The sequence below is a fragment of the Tupaia chinensis genome, unplaced genomic scaffold (genome assembly GCF_000334495.1).
Source record: "Tupaia chinensis unplaced genomic scaffold, TupChi_1.0 Scaffold000364_1, whole genome shotgun sequence".
Taxonomy (NCBI): domain Eukaryota; kingdom Metazoa; phylum Chordata; class Mammalia; order Scandentia; family Tupaiidae; genus Tupaia; species Tupaia belangeri.
In genome coordinates, this window is record NW_006159861.1 from 93,878 (window position 1) to 103,764 (window position 9,887).

General features: G+C 41.4%; 1 pseudogene; it reads left to right on the forward strand.

Annotated features, from left to right (window-relative positions):
• Window positions 1-6,560: 6,560 nt before the first annotated feature.
• LOC102473703 (coiled-coil-helix-coiled-coil-helix domain-containing protein 5 pseudogene) lies at window positions 6,561-9,198 on the forward strand (annotated as a pseudogene).
• The last annotated feature ends 689 nt before the right edge of the window (window positions 9,199-9,887 follow it).

Below are 9,887 nucleotides of genomic sequence, written 5' to 3' on the forward strand. Positions count from 1 at the left end.
TTTTTTTGTCAGGCACTGTGCCACTTACCACTTCTCAACTTACTTTTCATCTTCTAAAGTTTTGTAGAAATACCTTGTGTGCTATTGTCTTTCTTCCCATTTTCTTTGTCCTTTAGCATTATATCTTCTTAAAAATTTCCTTGTGTTACTTCAGGAAATAAATCCATGCAGTCAAACCACTGTTTTAAGTGGAACTCCCTATTTGCTATTTTTAAAATCAGATATTTATTATTATTATTACTATTATTTTACGGTCAATCACTATATGTTATTAGAACATACAAAATGAATTTTTCCAGCATGAATATACTGTGTATTAGCCCAGTCAAAGATATTACTATACACATTGTCATCAACAGATAATTTTCCATTTTTGGGTCCCTTAAATGTTTTCCCTGTTTTTTTTTGATTCTCTCCCTTGCACCCTCCCCCAGTTCCTACCCTCCTCCCACATTGTCTCCAGTGTCCATAGTTGGTATCCATGCTCTCCATATCTTCCAATTGTTCAGTATCTTCCATAGGGTGCAGACATTTGGTAAATCTTGAGTGGGGACATACAGTGCCTCTCTTTCGTAATCTGTCTTGTTTCACTTAGCAGTAAATCTTCCATAGTCATCCACTTTCTATCAAATGCCAACATCTCATTTTTTGATATGCTATGGCTGCATAGTATTCTGTAGTGTATATGTGCCACACTTTTTCAATCCATTCATCTGTTTGTGTACATTTGGATTGATTCCATGTGTTAGCAATTATGAATAATGTCACAATAAGTGTGAATGTGCAAGTGTTTTCGTGACCTAGTGCACTCCTTTGTGATTCTTTGGGTAGATACTCGGGAGTGAAATTGCTGGATCATATGGTAGTTCTATCTTTAGGTCTTTGAAGAACCTCCATATTGTTCTTCACAATGGCTGAACTAATTTATATTCTCACAACAGCATAAGAGAGTTCCCTTCTCACCACAACCTCACTAGCACTTAGAATTCTTTTTTTTTTTTTTTAAATTTTAGCCATTTATTGAGATTAGGGAAAAAGTATTTCATTGTGGTTTTGATTTGCATCTCCCTTATGATAAGGAATGTTGAACATTTTTTCATATGCTTTTCGGCTGTTCCTATGTCTTGCTTAGAGAGTTGTCTGTTCAGCTCATTTTCCCATCTTTTAATTGGGTTGATTATTTTTCTGAGGGGAAGCTGCTTAAGTTCCCTATATATTCTCTTCTTCTTCTTTTTAAGGTTTTTGCCATAGGGTGCATGTTCTCTCTGGAGAGAGACAGTGAAAAGGAAAGAGAGAAACCCCCCTCCCCACCCCAAAGAGATGGCCGTGCTGCAATCCCTTCTCCTCCATTCTTCTCTAGGGATTTTGGGCATGCGTGCACATGCATCTGGCATGATTTTCAAGCTACCAGGTTTGGGACTCGAGCCACAGTTGGCCATGTGGGAGTCCAGTGTTGTAACCACCATACTATTTGCTACCCACTACTTACTATTAAGAAGAAAATCATTTATGCATCTCTTCATTTTTTACAAAGTTTATTGGGGAAATGAACTGAAGCTGACATCTACTGGATCTCTGGTTCCCTGAAAACTAGTCTTTGCATTATAAGCCCAACGGTGTTTATCACTGGTAGGCTTAGTTTTACAAATCTTTCTCCTCACACTTTCACTCACCATCTACCTGTCAAATATCTAATCTGAGTAAAGGACAGGAACATGTGTGTGTGTGTGTGTGTGTGTGTGTGTGTGCGCGCGTGTGTGCGTCTGAGCTAGAACTATAGATACTGAACTGTAGTAACTCATTATCTATTTGGGGAACTATTCTTGGAACGTTGGAAGCAACATGATAATTACAGAGCAGTAGAAGACACATAAGGAGAGGGCACCAGGTAGAGTGATGTGCTGAGAGGTAAGGGTGCTCACAGACTGGACAGAGGTGGAGAAGGAAACTTGCACAACGAGGTTGTATTAATAATGCACAGGTTTAAAATGATTTAATTTCTAGGTGAATGGTTCAAAGATTGCTTTATGCTAAAATCTGGTTTCCTAACCTACTTACTTCTTATTTGGGGCAAAAGGTAAACTAGGTTTCTGAATCTCCCTTCCAGTGAGATGGGCCCTAAAGTGTGGATAGAAGTGATGGCCTTCCTCCCCCGTCCTGTCTCTTAAAAACCTGTCAGGTGATACCGCATGCTCTTCCTTTCCCTAGGACATTGACAGTCTTTGCACTCCTGCTCCTGTCCAGATTGACATAAGGCCATGAATCTCCAATTGCTACTCTCTTCTTCTCTGACTAGACATGTGGATCGCTGCCATCTCCTGGCTTCTGCTCCTCTGCCCCAGGACATGGCCTGATACAAACTGAATTGGAAGTGATAGCAAAATATTCAGTCATCCCATAGGCCCTCTGCACATGGGCTGAGGATGGAGAAGAAAAGTGAGTTCCCCTTTGAATATAGCTTGGGATGTTGCATATTTGAACTCTCTGACATGCTCCTAAAGAGGATGGTTTACACTGGCGTGGCATGCATGATTTGATTGACGTGAAATGTTTCCTGAGCCAGTAGCTGTCCCTGGGAGGAAATATCATTCTTTCTGCATATTTTAAATTTCTTTCTTGGTTTGTGGGACCAGTAGTTAGAGTAATGGCTATGTCGCTGGACTCCCATGTAGTCGACCGCGGTTTGAGTCCCGGACCTGGTGGCTTAAACTCACGCCAGGTGCGTGTCCATGTGTGCCCAAGATCCCAAGAAAAAATGGAGGAGAAGGGATTGTGGCATGGCCATCCCCCCTGAGGGATGATTTCTCGCTTTCTGTCTCTCTGTCTCTCTCTGTCTGTCTGGTGAGCGCACGTGCCCTATAGCAAAAACCTCTCCAAAAAAAAAGAAGAAGAAATATTGGTTTGTATGTGCTTACTGTAAAATCTACAAGTTAAATTTATATGGTGAAATGCAGCACTTCCCAAGTGCATGGACCAGTACAAAACTGAGAAATACCCGGGTCACAGGAGTTTACATTGGACTCTTTGTATCCTTGGCGCTACATTTGTGTATTCACCCAGTTATGGATCACAAATGTTAAAAGAAAATTTGGTTGCATTTATATTGTCTTATTTCTTCAACAATACAATGTAAGAACTATATATCATTATACTATATTAAGTATTATAAGTCATCTAGAGATGTTATAAAGTATATGGTAGAATGTGTATCAATTATGTGCAAATATGGTACCATTTTACATAAGGGACTTCAGCATCTATGGATTTTGGTATCTATGGGTCCCTGGAAATCAATTATCCATGGATTCTGAGAGACGGCTGTGATTGTACTTCCTTCATGAGATGGACCATGCTTTGTGAACATCTGAAAACCGAAAGCAATGATGATGAGGCTCTTGAGATTTCAGGTAGTTGTAAAGTAAGTCTGACTTCCATGATGGGTGTGAACCATGGATGGACTACACCCCAAAGCACAGGGCGTACCCAACATGTGCTGACTGCTCAATGCAGGTGTCTGATAATGAGGACAGAAGGGGAAGAACAGGGTTGAATTGGCTTGTTGCACACAGCTTGCTTTATTTCAGCATGTCAGCAGTGTATAGCTTTTCATTCAATAAGTTGTTTTCATATTAATTAGCTCCTGCATATTAAGGTTCTGCTCCTCAAGCGTAACTGAAAATGTAACCTGTTTTCTCAGTTTGTGACATGAAGACTCACACCACGGATTGCATTTCCAGTCAGCAATGCACAGATTGCCTTCAATGGCAGGCAAACCCAAGGGCTGTATTAAAGCTACAGAAAAAATTCCAAAGGCCTTCTGAATATTGCATAAGCACATATGGGATTCTCTGCTTTGGCATCCTATGAGAATGAGGCTGATCAGATTGTTCTGAAGGAAACAAATTATAGGAAAGCTTTTGCCAGAATCCATTGAAATCATCTTCTGTTACCCAGAGACTGCTTTTTTATTCCAGATGCTTGTAATTAATTCCATATTAAAATTTTATTTTCTAGAACAAGAAAGATAGGCTTTATTCGAGTTCTTTTTAAAAGGGTTAAAGGTGGGAAAGTTTCTTAATTTATTTTCTTGGAGAAAACAAAATACAGCAAGACAGCATTATAATCCCTTTTAGGGATTATTGAAACGTCAAACTCTGGGGACTGGAGCTGCATGAGGAAATGAATAAACAGCAGATTAGCATTTAGACAATATTCTTTCATTGTTTGACTATAGAGAACAATGCTGAATAGAATTAATTTAGAATTTGGCAGGAATTTGAATAGTAGAGGTAAAAATGCAAATAATTGAGTAAATTGAATCTTGTAGGAACATTTATTGGAATAGATTAAGGAAGAGCATGATGACAAGATTCTTTTGGAAGCTCTAATTATGAAGCAACAAGAAAGTAAGAAAGTTCATATTTATCCAATAGTTTTCTGGAATTAAGGAAGAGGAAGATTTCTTTTTCTTTAAAAATTAGAAGTTTTTAGCAGCAGTGCAATTGATGACTAAAATCCATGGGGTAATGACCATTGAAACATAATTCATTGTCCAGGTTAGATGTAAAATGATTCAAATCTCTATCTGCCCAGTTTCTATTAAGAATAGATGAAAAACAACCACCTCACTAGTTATTTGGGGTCTTCAGATGGCTTTAGATAAAGAAAGGATACATCATTTTTAATAGACAGGTTTTTTTCCTAGATGAGGATGTGTGGAGTGGAGATAATTTAATTATTATAGTTTATTGAGCATAAAGAATGGACATTTCAGCAATTTTCTTTAATCTCATTTTAAACCTAATTAGAACTAGCTGACCGATTTAAATATATAAATGCAAAAATACTTACACTTAATGGAAAAATGTAAAAACAGCCTACATTAGGAGGCTATTCATTTTGCTAATGAAGGCTCCAGCTGTGGCATGACTTGACCAGATCCCACAGGTGACGGGAATGACGTCACTTCCTTCATTCCCCTTACTGTGTGGGATGACTTCTGAGGTGCTGTTGGGTAGGCTTCCCTTGGATGTCCGAGTGTGTTACCATTTGCAGCGTGGAAACAGTGGCTGGCTCTTTTCCCATAGCACACGATCTAGTAGGGGCATCTGCGAAGGGCGTCTGGTAGAACCCTGCAGGATGCAGTTGGGAACAACTGAAAGGCAAAGCAGCCGTGTGGGGACAGGTCATGGCTAAGAGGGCGATGTTACCAGCAAAGCCACGACTGCCCAGGGGGTGAGGAGATGCTATCATTTTAAGAATTGTATCCTGCCTTGGCATTCCTTTCTGTCTGCTTGCTGAAGATATCTTTGGGGGGAGGTGCAGACGAGGTTCTGGTCCGGGCTACCACAAGGGTGTGGCTGGCTGAGAACCACAGTGCTCCACCTATGACAGGGACCTCAGCTGCTTGAGAGGAAAATTGCTTATGAGGATGAACGTGGCCTTTTGCTCACAGAGACTTCCCAGTCTTATGATCCTCAGTACGGCACGAGGGATGCAGAGAACCACCCTGTGCTTGGAGTAGTGAGGGGTGAGGGACGGGGGCTCTTCCCTCCCTCCCTGCTTCCTTCCTTTCCCGGCTCGCCCTCCCTTTTCTAACTTTCCTTTCTGCTTCCTCTCTACTTCTTTTCACTAACCAAAAGGCTATTTCGTGACACAGGCTTGATTTATTACCAACATTTAGTAAAACTCGCTGTTTATTAAACCGACTCTCTTCAGTGTATTTGTCATCACTGTAACATCCAAAAGTGAATTAGGAAGAATAAAAATGAGACATTTCAAATTCATTCATCTCCTGACCTAATCTGATGCTACCGTATCTGTGTCCCTTGAGTACAGTTACATTGTTTAAGCATAATAGTGATCTGAATTTATAGATCTCCTACAGCCATGAGTAGAACTGAAGACCTATCACATTAGTTTCGATCTCTCAGCATAGAAAAGCCATTTGAGTTGGTACATTTCAAGGTTCAATGGTTTTTCCTGAGCATGTTTGAACATGAGGTATCCATATATCTCTCACAGGCGCATTAGATTATTTAAATGCTCGGTGTAAAATTGGGAACACATTTAATTTTCTGACGTCTGTTCAGCAGCACAAAATAATTGAAGAGGTTTGCAAAGCTAAGAGATGGCTTTCCTCTACAATCCAAAAGAAACTGTTGCTTGAATGTCATAGATGTGACTTTGCAGTCCTTTCCATGACAAGTGTCATGCTCTTCCTCATGCCTTGACTTTGGGTTTGGCCATAATTTGCGCTGCCCAGTGGGAAGCGGATAATGGATGTGTGACCGTTCCGAGTCTACCCCTTAGAAGGAATCACATTTCTGCCTGCCTGCTTGTGCTTCTGCTATTGCCGTGAGAAAGCTTGAGGTACTTTCTGCTCTTTCCACCTGCACCCCAGCATGAGTACACGAGGAATAGACCTTAGCCTAGCCACCAGTGAGGAGCAAAGCCCAGCTGGACCCACAGTTCATAGCAGCACCACCCAGCCCAGCCCAGCCCATTAGAGTCAGCCATCAAAAGAACCACTGGCTGATCCCGCGGGCACCGGTCTTGAAATGAAGGTGTCCCTGGAGATCACTGCTCGCTACTGTGGCCGGGAGCTGGAGCAGTATGGCCAGTGCGTGGCAGCCAAGCCTGAGTCTTAGCAGCGAGACCGTCATCACTTTAAGATGAGCATTGCTCGATGCACATCCTCGCACCCAATCAGATCTGCCAGGCCTGTGCTGAGTCTTTTGAGGCCTTTGAGGAATGTCTTTGACAGAATGAAGCTGCTGTGGGCAATTGTGCAGATCATGTGCACGGCTTCCTGCCGTGTGCTGTGCAGGTGCAGCCGCCAATGTCACCCAGGACTGGAGGCACAGCTGCTTCCTGCTTCCTGCTTCCTGAGGGTGCTTGACTATAGGAAAACTGGACATGAAGGACTGGCCACTTGGTGTCCCCACTGCAACAGGTGGCTTCCCTGGACATCAGGACCCCAATAAATAAAGACTCTGTGTAAAAAAAAAAAAGAAAGAAAAAGAAAGAAAAAGAACCACTGGTGTGTGAGTTCAACTGAGATTAGCACAACACACCCTCTCATTCGAACCTGTAGATTCCTAAGAAGTATATGATTATTGTTTTATGCCATTTAAATATCATGGTTGTGTGTTTTGCTGCGTGACTGAAGAAATAGCTAACTGATACGTATGTTATATGCAGTTGAAGGTATCCCAACTGATGTGGATAATATGAAGGAATTGTGTTTGTGTGAGATCCTGTCCTTAGCTCAGTGGGGTAAATCTTATCAAGTTTTATCAGTCATGTTTTCTTATTCTTTTTTCTGTTGATTAGTCAGATTGAGCACACAGTGTGATATTGTCCACCAATGAGACACGTGGCAGGGGTCTGTGTAGGTACACATGTGCATGTGAAAGGATCTTTTATTTTTCTTTCTTGATAAAATGAGATATTGGAAGAGTAGTTCTTCTTTATTTATTTATTTTTTTTAGAGATATTTTTGCTATAGGGCATGTGTGCTTGTCAGAGAGACACAGAGAGACAAAGAGACAGAAAGCAAGAAATCACCTGCCGGGAGAATGACCATGCCAGGATCCTTTCTCCTCCATTCTCCTCTAGGGATTTTGTCCACACACCCAATGCAACTGGCCCGAGTTTCAAGCCTCCAGATGTGGGACTCAAACCATAGTCGGCCATGTGGGAGTGATGTAAACATTATGCCATCTGCTGGTCCCAAGAAGTTCTCTCTTCTGTTCATTTCCCTTTTTGTCTGGAGCTCAGGTGGCTATTGGTGCCTATTAGGGAAATGAGTCCTGGGCTTCAGACAACACCTGAATAGAGCAGAGACAGCTGGACCTGGTGAGTGATGTCAACGCCCCACTGACTGGACTACTGTTTCTGAACTGTCCTGCCTCTGAGATTTGTATTAGGTGAGAGAACACATTTTTTTCTTATTTTAAGCTGCTTCAGTTGGGCTTTCTTTCTTTCTTTCTTTCTTTCTTTCTTTCTTTCTTTCTTTCTTTTTTTCTTTAGTACAATAAATATTTGTTACAACAAGGCAAACAATATAGAGGTATAGAAAGACATTCTCCCCCTGGGATCTTGGGCACGCACGCACGCGCACCTGGAGTGAGTTTAAGTCGCCGGGTCTGGGATGCGAACCACAGTCAACTACATAGGAGTCCAGTGACATAGCCATTATGCTAACTGCTGGTCCCTTGGTTGGGTTTTCTTTACATACTGCTGAAAGCATCCTAACTGCTATCACTGTGGGTTGTGTATGCATGCAGCAGCACAGAAAGTATTGAGTATAGAAGTTAGGGTGAAAAGAGGAAAATGGTGAAGGTCATCCTTCATAACACTGGAGGCCTGTGGCACCATGAATATGTGGTTTGGTGGCTGAGATCTGGTGGAAAACAACCTGCATCTGCTCAGTTTATTCAAAAGCTTATTGGCTTTTGAATAATTATTAAAAGGTAAACTGAGACCAAAGGAAATGTTAAAGAGTTTATTTGAGAAACAATAATTAATGAATTTGGTGGCTGTGAACCAGAAATGGTTTAGGAGTGCCACTGAGGAAACTAAAGCAGTAGACATGTATAGGATGAACCCAGAACGAACACAAAGGACATGTCTGAGTGGTTCGTTTTACGGTTGCCTTATTTCTTCTATCCTGTTGGGAAGTCCCTAGTTACATCATCATAACTTTGTTGCTTTTTTCTTCTGATTGGTTGACCTTAAATTCTACTGGGCTTAAGTTCTATTTTTCTTCAGTATAGGCATTCAGAAGATGTAGCTCAAATTAAGGTTCACTTACGTTTGCAAATCAAGCAAGGTTCACGTTACTTCTGAGATCTGGCTGACTTTGTCTTGTCAGGAATTCTTCAGATCTAGTATCCATCTAAATTTACTCTAACATCAGCAAATGATAGCAAATGTGCCTTCAATTCTGGCTCTTTTTCTAGAGAGTCCCTATCTAGAATACTCTGGTGCATCAATCATTTCTCCTGCCTTTTACTTTTGGAACCAAGCAAATGTTTGGTAGGTCAAATTGGCTCCATATCTCAGCTGAAATTGGACAGCATATTGTTTGAACACCACAGCTTTGAGAACAGACTCATTCCTGATGTCCGACTCTATCCCATGCCAATTGAATCTGAGTTTCTGGGGGCAGGAAACAAGCAAAGAAGTTTTTAAATCTTCCCAGATAAATCCCAATGTGTAGCCAAAGTTGAGAACCACTCTGCTCATCTCTGTTCTCCTGAGCAAAGTAAACCCAAAACCGAATGTCTAGGTAAGGAGGGGAAGGCATAGGAAAGCGACAATGGGTGTGTTTATTACCTATTGCTGTACAGCAAATAATCCCATAATTTAATTTAGCCATTTAGAACCACAGCAAACCCTTATTGCAGATTCTGCAAATCAGGCATCTGGGAGCAGCTTAGTGGTGGTTATGGCTCAGGGTCTTCAGTTGTAGTCAAGCTGTTGGCCGTGGCTCCAGGCCTCGGAAGGCTTGAATGGGTTGTGAATCTCTCCAGATATAGTTCACTTGATGGATGTTGATAGGCAGTCTCAGGGCCTCTCTGGCTGTTGGCAGGAGGCTTCAGCTTCTTGCCAAATGTTTTTTTCCTCTTTAGGGCTGCTTGATTCTTCTTGAAACATGACAGCTGACTTCTCCTAAAGAGAATAATTCAAGAGAAAGCAAGATGGATGTTCTGATGTCTTTTATGACCTGGACTGTAAAGTCAGGCCAATATTTCCACAATATCCTATTGATTTTTCAGGTCGGCTCTATTCAGTGTGGGAGGGGACCATAAAGATCTTAATGCTTGGAGTTTGAGATAATTGAAACTACCTTAGGGACCAGCAGATGGCACAATGGTTAA